General features: G+C 44.0%; 1 long non-coding RNA gene across 1 annotated transcript; it reads left to right on the top strand.

The window, feature by feature from the left end:
* Window positions 1-4,202: 4,202 nt before the first annotated feature.
* Window positions 4,203-5,450, top strand: LOC115539740 (uncharacterized). Its single transcript, XR_003976008.1, has 3 exons — window positions 4,203-4,408; window positions 5,052-5,089; window positions 5,283-5,450. It is a non-coding gene; the product is annotated as an uncharacterized LOC115539740 (long non-coding RNA).
* Window positions 5,451-12,324: the final 6,874 nt, after the last annotated feature.

Here is a 12,324-nt window from a genome sequence, read left to right on the forward strand (position 1 = left end):
GATCAGTATATGCATCATTAAGACCCTCTGATATAATATATAGAGAGTTGACAATTCAAAGGAGGTAGCTATTTATTTAATTTATCCCTGGAGATACCTTCACAGCTTGCAACGTCGAGCTAACAAACTAGCAGGCAACCGGTCGTCTACCAATCTAAAAATATATACATAATTACGCTGTGCACACACAAATACATTTCAGGTTATGAATCAGAATGGGCCTCTTATAAAATAAAGACAGTTGAGAATTCAAAAGAGGCAGCAATTTAATCAGCTTACCTCAGAAGTTACTCGATGGCATACTAGAAAATGCATTTCCTGCAGAAAATGTGTTGAGTGGGGTTGAAAATATTTTTTAGAAAAGCCACATAGATTAAGCCATAAAGAAACGTTAAATGGCTTAAATCAAGTGACGGGATTTGAACAAAAGTTAAAGTCTAAATGGAGTAAACAATGTAAACATGTAGGCCTAAACAAGTAAAGTGAAAGCTGAATGAAAAGCGCAAAGCATTGCTAAAAATGCAGAAATGTAAAAGGTCAAATGTATTGCCCTGCACTGATGGTGTGTGTGCGTGCGTGCGTGCGTGTGTGTGTGTCTTTAAGAGAATAGCGAGCCGGTGTGCGATTAAAAGTAGTCCAATAGAGTGGGAAAAACAGCCCAATCTGGCAACACTACCTGAACGTCCTCCAAAAGAAGCCCAATCCAGCGGGTAATACGAACAATCTGGCAACACTGCTGAACGTCCTCACGCTCCAGCGTCAACGTTAAAGGTTGGGTACGTGATTTGCGAAACGCCAGCAGATTTTGAAAATACACAACTCAAATGGTCCTACCCCCTCTCCTTCAACGCTGACTCTGACTCCACCCATTCCAAGTACCTGGACGCGCAATCATGCACGAGCGCGAACAGAGATGCGCGAGAGCGAGCCAGGCTAGCGTAGGTTTTCGTTTAACAACATGGCACTACATTCAGCTGTAAGTTGCACCCAGTACCGCGGGAAGTAGGGGTGCTGGGGGTGCTGCAACACCCCCTGTCCGAGGCCCTGTCTTATCACAGAAAACGATCATTTCTAAAAACTCCGGCCAAAGTGGAGATTTCTGAAAACGCCGGTTATGTGTTGTCGTGTCAACGGGGAGAAACGGGATTTTAGGTTCTGAAGCGTCACATTATGCACCAGGAAATGCTTAACGTCATGTGAGCGCCCGCTGTACCGTATTGGTCCGAATATAAACACAAACCCCATTGTAAAGGTGCGGCCACACCAGACGCGTACCTCGCGTACCTCGCGTATAAAATCGCCATTTTTTCCATAGGGAACCATTGGTTTACGCGCGTATGAGACGCGTACACACGTTACACGCGTAAAAGCAACATTTTACGCGCGTATGAATACGCGCGTATATCGCGTACATTTCAAGAGTTCAAAAAATGGAACTTTTTATGGTGCGGCCACACCAACCGCGTTACTCGCGTTGGATAACGCGAGTAACGCGCCTAACCTGACGCTTGACCAGTGTGTGGTGGTTCAACGCTTCCAACGCGCCAACGCAGCTAGATGAGTCCATGTCCATGCAAGTGAATGGAGCGTTCCCTCTTCGTCATAACTATCAAACCAAACATCCTTCACATTCACTGAGCGAACATTATGAAAGTAAAATGCACATTTCTCGCTAAAAATGTTTCCATAAACGCATTTAATGGCGTAACTATGTAACTATTTCCACCCAGAATAAAGAAAGATGTCGGCCGTGGCTGCGCTGGAGTCCGAGGTAGGAAACCTAAACGCCGCCGTGTTTGGGTGCATGATAGAGTTTAGATCGGGTTAGATTAAATAATCTCGGATATAATAACAATAATCGGGTTAAATAACTTCACATGGTGTGTCTGGTGTGTTTCCAGCATTCGTAGTGTTGATCAGCAGATATATAGTCCGCCAAGACGTTGAGGTTGCTTAGCAACCAGAGACTCTGTCCATGCAAGTGAACGGAGCGTTCCCTCTTCGTCATAACTATCAAACCAAACATCCTTCACATTCACCGAGCGAACATTATGAAAGTAAAATGCACATTTCTCGCTAGAAATGTTTCCATAAACGCATTTAATGGCGTAACTACATTACTATTTCCACCCAGAATAAAGAAAGATGTCGGCTGTATCATGCTTCTGTGCAAGCTCACTACTCTCTGCCAGTGACGTCGGGTCAAGCTCCACGCTGATTGGCCACCGCGGCTAAGCGTCACGCGTTGGAGCGTTGAAAGTTCAATTTTCTGAACTCCGGGCGTTGGTGCGTTGGGCGCGTTACTGCGTTTACGTGCGTAATTACGTGCAACTGCCGCGCCTAAAGGCGGCTGCATGCTTCAGCGTTGGTGTTACGTTGTTGCGCAAAATTTACTCAAAGCAATTCATGCTCCGTTTTAGGGTGCGCGTGTTGCGCGTGTTGCCAAGCAATTTACCGCCAGAACAGTAGGTGGAGTAATATGTGGAGTAAAGTTTTTCGTTGAAGACGACCTCGAGAATGACGTCTTTGTCTGTGGGAGTCGTTGGTTTGTTTATGTGCCAGATCGTGTTCTCCCCATACACAGTGAATGATGGCAACAGACAGAGGAACAGGGGTGATGAAGTTGTTGATCATTGGGGTTGTATAAATGTGCATATCTCTCTACATTTTAAAACGACATAATGTGTTGGCAGCAAAGTTAACTTCACTTCACGTTAATGCTTTTGTATATGAGCCTGCCGGGTCGTCCTTGCCTTCTGGCTTTTAAAAATGGCGGCATGAAAACAGGAAATGTGATACTCCAGACAGGAAGTAGTAACCAGACCAGCAGACCAATCACAGCCTTGCAGGCTGCGCGGCTCGCGTAAAAGCTTACGTAAAAAATGACGCAAGTCTAGAAAAATCGCCCGACGCACGCAAGACGTGAGAAGTCGCGCAAGGGGTGCGCAAGGGCGCGCAAGGGCCTCTTGCGCTTGCGCTTACGCTTACGTACCTGAGCATAAATCGGCCTTAACGCCCCCAACGCAACGCTTCAACGCTTCAACGCGTGTAACGCGCCTAGACCAATGGTTCCCTATGCAAAAATGCCGATTTTCAACGCCCCTAACGCGAGTAACGCGGTTGGTGTGGCCGTACCTTTACGCTCATACGCATGACGATTGGCCGCGTTGCCCAATCAGCGTTGAGCTTGACCCGACGTCACTGGCAGAGAGTAGTGAGCTTGGACAGAAGCATACGGCCGACATCTTTCTTTATTCTGTGTGGAAATAGTAACATATTAGTTACGCCATTAAATGCTTTTATGGAAAAATTTCTAGCGAGAAATGTGCATTTTACTTTCATAATGTTCACTCGGTGAATGTGAAGGATGTTTGGTTTGATAGTTAACTTAACGACGCTGAAGTTGGCATCCGATTCGCAGCATCCGATTCAGCAGCTGGTCCACTTTAAATCGGTCCTGATTGAAAACCACTACACCTAGACTCTTCAAATCTGGACTAAATTATCACAGTGACGCTATACATTATAATAAACATAGTTACAGATTTGTGAAACCTTTTTTCTATTTGTGAAAATGCAATACAGGCTCATTTTAATGCTTTTTAGGGGTCCAGACTGCATTAGAACGGGTCCTGATTGAAAACCGCTACACCTAGACTCTTCAAATCTAGACTAAATTAACACAGTGAGGCTATACATTATGTAAAACATAGTTTCAGATTTGTGAAACCTTTACCCTATTTGTGAAAATGCAATAAAGGCACATTTTAATGCTTTTTAGGGGTCCAGACCGCATTAGAACTGATCCTGATTAAAAACCACTACACCTAGACTCTTCAAATCTGGACTCAATTATCACAGTGAAAATGCAATGTGGTCTGGACCCCTAAAAAGCATTCAAATAAGCCTGTATTGCATTTTCACAAATAGGGTAAAGGTTTCACAAATCTGAAACTATGTTTTACATAATGTATAGCCTCACTGTGATAATGTAGTCCAGATTTGAAGAGTCTAGGTGTAGTGGTTTTCAATCAGGACCGATTTGAAGATTCTAAGTGGTTTTCAAGCCGAATCGGATGCTGCGAATCGGAAGCCAACTTCAGCGTCGTGCCTGGTTATGACGAAGAGGGAACGCTCCGTTCACTCAAGTACCCCTGACTGCAGCCCGCAGACGGAGCCCACATGGAGGGGGCGGGCACTCAGTCCACATGGAGGGGGCGGGAACTACGCCCACATGGAGGGGGCGGGAACTTAGTCCACATGGAGGGGGCGGCCACTCAGTTCACATTGAGGACTGGTCAAACAGCATTTCTGATCCCGTTTCTGACCTGAAATTAGCTGAAATGTACCTGAAATTACCTGAAATTAGAGTGTGCCCGCCCGAGCGAGTGATGCCTAAAACATGCAAGTAAGTAAGAATGTCAAAATGCTTAATATATTTAGTAATATTCATGCAATTGTGTATTATGTCTTGTTACTTAATCGTCAAATCCCGCCGGCGAGAAAGTTTGAAAGCTTAGAATCTCAGGATTGTCAACCAATGTCAACCATTCGGTGGAATAAATATGTTTAGTGAATATAGATCAAATATATCCTAGTGTCTTAGGTCAAAATAGCCCCCCTCACCCTCCCCCACCCTTGGTGCATCCTTACTTTATCGTCGTTGTGGATATCCTTAGCAATGAGTTGATACTTCATGTTGGGTCTTGAAATGTTCATAAGAGTCTACAGAAATCGAATATCAATATTATATTAGTCTAATTACATTGTGTATATGCACAAGCCATCTTATACAAAGCAGCCGAAAAATAGAAAACCGAAAAGCTGCAATGTTTTTTTGTAGAAAACTGCTTTTATGTTTATACTGATTTTCTTTGACTTTTAGAGACACCATCAATATACAAGTTATAGCCTACTCCATGGCTGATCTATTGCACTACTAGGGCCTACTTTTACTATTCCATTGTATTAGCCTATTAGCCTCAACATTACAGACAACAATGATTGTTGTCTGATTGTTGTAAAACAGATTGAATCTGTTTTATTTCCAGACAAAACTGAAGACCAGGAACTGGAACCTGGGAACCTGGTATGTAATATGTGTGTAATGCTGGAGGTTGTATGTATAGCCAGATAAAATAGTCTGATGACTAGTTGAATAGTGTTTTTTATCACTGAAAACTCATAGGCCTAGTAGTAGCCTTTGTTTGCATACCATTTTGTGGTTTTGGGAGAGTAGGGTGTCAAGTACAGACACAAATTATTTTTCCTTCTTCTTCAAGAAAGATGATGTTGTCCTGAAAGACACAATTCAGGCAGCAGCATGGTGCCAGTTACAGTCCTTCAAGGACAGCGTTTCTCTCCCAGAGGTCATTGGGATGGAAGGTTGGGAGCAGATGGCAGCATCAACACAGCGCAAATCCCATGACGGCGGGGATGAGGAAGAAACGTGGAAACCATTCCAATTCTCATTCAGATTACATACTGATATGAACTGTTCTGTGTGGAGATGATGGACAGGAGAAACCTGAAGGTGTTTGCCTCTTTTGAGTCAAACACCTCTCCCCCTCCCCGTGACGCCTGAGCCACACAACTCCAATGTAGTCTGATGATGCAGCATAATGGCGGCGCTTGGCAGCTATGTATGGAGGTAGATTTGTGTCTTTATTATGCAATCAAAAATAATAGGTTTGAGAGCAAAACTTTCCACACTGCAATCAAAAAATAGGTTTGAGAGCAAAACTTTCCACACTGCAATCAAAAAATAGATTTGAGGGCAAAACTATCGACACTGCAATCAAAAAATGTTTTATTGCAAGATAAATGAATGTGATAAAAAAAATATTAATGGGAATCCAAAAGTTTTGTTTGCAAACCCAAAAGTTTTGTTTGCAAATCCAAAAGTTTTGTTTGCGAATCCAAAAGTTTTGTTTGCGAATCAAAAAGCTTTGTTTGCGAATCCTAAAGTTTTGCTTGCGAATCCAAAAGCTTTGCTTGCTGTTGAGCTGAATCTCGTGGGCGGGACCTACGCCGAAAGATGTAGGCTAAGACACGTCTCTATTGGCCAGTCTCGATCGGAGTGACAGCTTGGCAACATCCGAAAAGCCGCTGCCCCCCGACCGCCTCCAGAAGCAGATTGTCGGCCTGACGGACAGGGTGTTCGTTTGTGCCTCTCAATCCGCGGCGGCGGTCAACAACATCGCCCTGCTCTCCTCTGCCATGGTCTCCTTGTCGGCTGACAGGGAGGCCTACGGGATTTTCAGGGCGCGCAAGCGCGCGCACGGGACAAGCCCATAAGGCGAAGCCTAGACGGCGTAGCCTACATGAAATAGAACTCCCTCTCTCGTTACTAACTGTGGATGTTGCCAAGCTGTCACTCCGATCGAGACTGGCCAATAGAGACGTGTCTTACATCTTTCGGCGTAGGTCCCGCCCACGAGATTCAGCTCAACAGCCAGCAAAGCTTTTGGATTCGCAAGCAAAACTTTAGGATTCGCTAGCAAAGCTTTTTGATTCGCAAACAAAACTTTTGGATTCGCAAACAAAACTTTTGGATTTGCAAAAAAAAAACTTTTGGATTCCCATTAATATTTTTTTTATCACATTAATTTATCTTGCAATAAAACATTTTTTGATTGCAGTGTCGATAGTTTTGCTCTCAAATCTATTTTTTGATTGCAGTGTGGAAAGTTTTGCTCTCAAACCTATTTTTTGATTGCAGTGTGGAAAGTTTTGCTCTCAAACCTATTATTTTTGATTGCATAATAAAGACACAAATCTACCTCCATAGCTATGGCGGCGGTGACGGCGATGTCGGGCGACAGAGAGTGAAGCGAGAGTGGCGCCCACCTCACTGAGGAAGGCGTCAGTGTGTTCCCCCCCCCCGTTGAGACTTTGTTTGTTCTACTCTTTATTGATTTATCTTTTATGTTAATAGTTTACAATCTATTTTTTGTAGTTGTTATTTTTTAATTGTTTTGTTGAATAAAAAGACAGTTGTTAGTGCTCCTGTGATTGGTGTAACTTAATGTGCTTCACACATGTAGCTTTTCATTATGTCTATTGAGGTACATTTTTTGCCCTTAGATGTGGTCACTTCGTTATTCCTCACATTACATCTGTTAAGGTCATACCTTTGGGTCCCAGTCTTCATAGTTCCCCAAATCTTATTTTGGCTCTTACTGGGCCTGTAACTCTCACAGACAGACGGGTACAGGAATTCGCACACGTTGCATTGTTTACAGGCAAGGGTGGATTATCGCACGGGCACACCGGGCACATGCCCAGGGGCCCAAGGGCGGTGGCGGGCCCTAAGCCAGAGCTTTGTGTGAAGTCGCTCTTAGTAACATTTAATGTTGCATTGTCGAAGCAATCAGAGAAATACAAAAATTCAAGCGAAAACAGCAATAGTATTAATACTGAGAAAAAAAAAAAAGATCACTAGGGGGCACTATTTCAGTTAGTGAATTTGAGACTGGTCACGAACAAGGCACTGTGATTTAAACATGGAGCAACGGCGAACGGTTGTAACGTGAACTCTTAAGTGGAACCTATATAGGTCCAGTGGAACATCTCAGCAAAAAATAAATAAACAAGAGAAAATGTATTTGCAAGTCGTTTAGGCTATGCTTAACTTTATAATAGTTCCATGGTACGCAGCAAGAAAGATACCCAGTCACATCTCCCGTACCACATGTGGTCGATAGGGTTTACATGCTTAAATGTGGTCGATATGGTTTACATGTTTAAATGTGGTCGATAGTGTTTGAATGTGGTCGATAGTGTTTAAATGTGGTCGATAGTGTTTGAATGTGGTCGATAGTGTTTGAATGTGGTCGATAGTGTTTAAATGTGGTCGATAGTGTTTAAATGTGGTCGATAGTGTTTGAATGTGGTCGATAGTGTTTAATTATGGCCGATAGTGTTTAAATGTGGTCGATAGTGTTTGAATGTGGTCGATAGTGTTTAAATGTGGTCGATAGTGTTTGAATATGGTCGATAGTGTTTAAATGTGGTCGATAGGGTTTAAATGTGGTCGATAGGGTTTACATGTGGTCCATAGTAGTGTTAAATGTTCTTTTCCCTCTCTCTCCACCTCATCCCTCACTCTCCACCTCAAGCTGGTGTGTGGTGAGCGTTCTGGCGCCGATTGGCTGCCGTGCATCACCCAAATGGGTGCTACATACTGGTGGTGGTTAGTGAGGTCCCCCCTCCCCCCCCCTTCACTGTAGGCGTCTTTGAGTGTCTAGAAAAGCGCTAAATAAATTCAATTAATTATTATTATTAATTATTATTATTACCATCTGTTTGTATAATTTAATTAACAGCATGGGCTCCCGCTACCTTAACATAGTATTACCGTTTACTCTTGCATTAACAAGAGCAGCGGAAATATGCTCAATCGTCTCGATGTGGACTGAGTGGCCGCCCCCTCCATGTGGACTAAGTTCCCGCCCCCTCCATGTGGGCGTAGTTCCCGCCCCCTCCATGTGGACTGAGTGCCCGCCCCCTCCATGTGGGCTCCGTCTGCGGGCTGCAGTCAGGGGCTTCTCCGTTCACTTGCATGGACAGAGTCTCTGGTTACTAAGCAACCTCAACGTCTTGGCGGACTATACTGTATATCTGCTGATCAACACTACGAATGCTGGAAACACACCAGACACACCATGTGAAGTTATTTAACCCGATTATTGTTATTTATATCCGAGATTATTTAATCTAACCCGATCTAAACTCTATCACCCAAACACGGCGGCGTTTGGGTTTCCTACCTCGGACTCCAGCGCAGCCACAGCCGCCAACTTTCTTTATTCTGGGTGGAAATAGTAACATAGCTAAGCCATTAAATGCTTTTATGGAAACATTTTTAGCGAGAAATGTGCATTTTACTTTCATAATGTTCGCTCGGTGAATGTGAAGGATGTTTGGTTTGATAGTTATGACGAAGAGGGAACGCTCCGTTCACTTGCATGGACAGAGTCTCTGGTTAAGCAACCTCAGCGTCTTGGCGGACTATATATCTGCTGATCAACACTACGAATGCTGGAAACACACCAGACACACCATGTGAAGTTATTTAACCCGATTATTGTTATTTATATCCGAGATTATTTAATCTAACCCGATCTTAACTCTATCACCCAAACACGGCGGCGTTTGGGTTTCCTACCTCGGACTCCAGCGCAGCCACGGCCGACAACTTTCTTTATTCTGGGTGGAAATAGTAACATAGTTACGCCATTAAATGCGTTTATGGAAACATTTTTAGCGAGAAATGTGCATTTTACTTTCGTAATGTTCGCTCGGTGAATGTGAAGGATGTTTGGTTTGATAGTTATATGACGAAGAGGGAACGCTCCGTTCACTTGCATGGACATGGACTCATCTAGGCGAGTGACGTATGGCGCGTATACGACCATTTTTTACACAAAATGGTCAAGCAACATTTTACGCGCGTATCTCGCGTAAAAATTACGCGAGATACGCGTCTGGTGTGGCCGCACCTTTAGACGACCTATATTTGGAAAAAAGATTTGAAGACCAGATCTTGATTTCATGAATAAATAAATTGTATTAATTGAAATAATATACGAAAATAAAAAGGCATAGAATAAAACACTGCATTGCCACTAACAGTAGTGCAAATAGGCCGTACTGATGTGTACACCAAAGACTTCCTGACACTCCTCTGCCCCGCTGTGTTCGCTCTGGCTGTGGTCGCTCCGAACTGTTTCGGCCCGTGGCAAAGCGAGTCTTCTGCCGCTTTTCCACCGCACATGTAGCTCGACTCGACACGACTCGACACGGTAGCAGCGCGGGTCCTTTTCCACCGCAAATAGTACCTCCGGGACGTGGGCGGGGTCGGCTGCGTGAAAGGGCTGTGACGTATTTTTGTACGCGACGCAAACAACACCTACGTAACCCACACATGGACAGAACCCACATAACAACAATGGAGAACATCGATGCGATGGTATTCGTGTTCATATTATTAGCTGGCATGTTGAAGAAGTGGAATATGTTGGCTGCGGCGCTGCTATGGCTGTTACCAGCATGGTTGCCGTGTCGCTCTCGTGACTTCGTCACACTCTCTGGCCAATCAGTGGCCGGCCGTCTGCCGACGTCACCTTTTAGCATCGGCTCAGCCGCTTGGAACCTAGAGCGAGGCGGTACTAGAAAAAGCAGCCACTTCAGGTACCAGATACCATGTTTTCGCGGTGAAAACGCAAAAAATGCGAGCTGAGTCGAGTCGTGTCGAGCTGGTACCATGCAGTGGAAAAGCGGCATTCCTCGCTGCTGTCCAAGGCATGTTGAGACGCAGCATTTATTTAATGCTCATATGACCTAGTGCTGAAAAAAGGTTATATGAAAAAGTGTGAGGGTAGCGGTGGTGCGCTAAACTTGTTCTGTGAGCAGCTGGATGTGAACCATGGTGTGAAGGAAGTGAACACAACGATCGATTTTCAACTGTGCGCGCATGCACTGGTGTAATTGAGCTGCGCTGCTATATATCTTTTTTATCAATGTGACGAGTTGCGAGTCTAGTGCAGGCCGGTTTTTTTTTTTCCAGCACCCCCTGCTGAGAATACGTTCTCGCGGCTATGGTTGCACCAGATGTTATAAACATTAAACGGTCACATAAATCATTACTATTTTTAGAAAATGTATGTTTGTTTCATATAATTGTATTGGAAGTCCTGGTTTTCACTAGGGTTGCCGCGGTGTGGACATTTTCACACCGAGTAATACACTCGTCTCAACACCGGTATTACCGAGTATAAACGGTATAAACTTTGAAACTAGGTCAACCGCCACACAAGCATCGGTTTTTAGACCCTTCTCGTCCTTCAGTTGCCGCCAACGTTCGAAAGCAGCTCCTAGGATTATTCTTGATTTCAGTTTTTCTCTTTCAGCGTTTTTAATATCAATTACTCTCTGAAAAAGAGTTTTCATTCTCTTTGCTGGTGGTGGTGGTGGTGGTGGTGGGGATGGTGGCGTCTTGTCTGCCATTGAAATTGTCTTCTACTGCTAGGTCCAAATGTGGATTAACTAGTTCCAGTAGCTACCGCAGGATAACAACAAACAGGAGCTTGCTCTGGGTCACGAGCTCTGGGTCACGAGTACTGCACGAAGGGGTCGCGCGCGGGGCGCGGGGGAGGGGGAGTGCAGTACGACCGTTTGATTGACGTACTTACTGTCCAATGCAACTCGGTGGCAATGGAAATGATTGGCTGGAGTTTTTCGAGCCCTGCCCGTTCCACAGATGATTGACTTGTTTAATTTTCATGTCAGTACTTCTAACTCAGTGGCTGTAAGCGGGTTATGATAAGGATTTCAAGTAATTTTGCAAAAATGGCCAAAAAAGCGAATTCCATACCCAACCTTTAATCAATGAGAGCAACTGAAAAGGAAGCCGGTATGAAACTAAAACTGTGATTCTGAATAAAAAATAAAAAAGTAAATTATATCGTAATTTCGTTTGGATATTATTGAAGATACAAGTGTGTAGAATTGTTAAATGGTTTGAACGATGGTAAACGGTTGCAATTTGACCGAGTTACGATGTCTTAAGCAATTTAAGGGTCAGAATGGGCAGACGGCTTCAACTGTAGGACCAACTGTAGGAGTGGCGAAGTTACGCCCCTTCCGGTAGAGCCCATGGGACCTATGAGTTTGAAAAATATGAATGGGTTTCAATGGAGAGAAAGTAATTATTTTCGGGTCCCAGTCTTTATATGCCCCCGATTACACATACGTTGTTTGATAATGTTTTAAAAGGGAGGATAAAAGCATCAAAAGAGGTGAAAACCATTATAAGTTGGGGCATGTGGAGAATTTCAGTTATGCCGCTGGGGAGATTGTCGGTCTTGTCCACGCCAGTCGCAGGGAGCGTGACGGCACCAACGAGACTTGTAGTCTTTCTCATCGTGTTTTCTCTACAACCTTTAACTGAACAAATGCACAATAAACGGTCAAACTCTTGACATGAAAAATTATCATTTAAATCCACAAACAACATATGCGTAATCCAGGGCATATAAAGACTGGGACCAATCAGATCACGGATATGCAAATACACTCCACGCGTTTCCTGGATCCACTTTGCAAGAAATCTGGAATGATAGGATTGTTTCTAGTCACCTGTTGTTTGTGTCATCTTTTGTATTTATATTCACACATCACCATTGTAGCGGGAAGCGATTTAATTGGCTGCAGTATGCGTCTACAAAGACTAGTCCCCTATACGTCAGACACGCCCTTGGTCATCCGTTGACGGACGCATGTAGTGTGAACAAGGCGTCACTCACTGTGTGAGTGGTGAAG

This window comes from Gadus morhua, chromosome 1 (genome assembly GCF_902167405.1).
Source record: "Gadus morhua chromosome 1, gadMor3.0, whole genome shotgun sequence".
Taxonomy (NCBI): Eukaryota; Metazoa; Chordata; class Actinopteri; order Gadiformes; family Gadidae; genus Gadus; species Gadus morhua.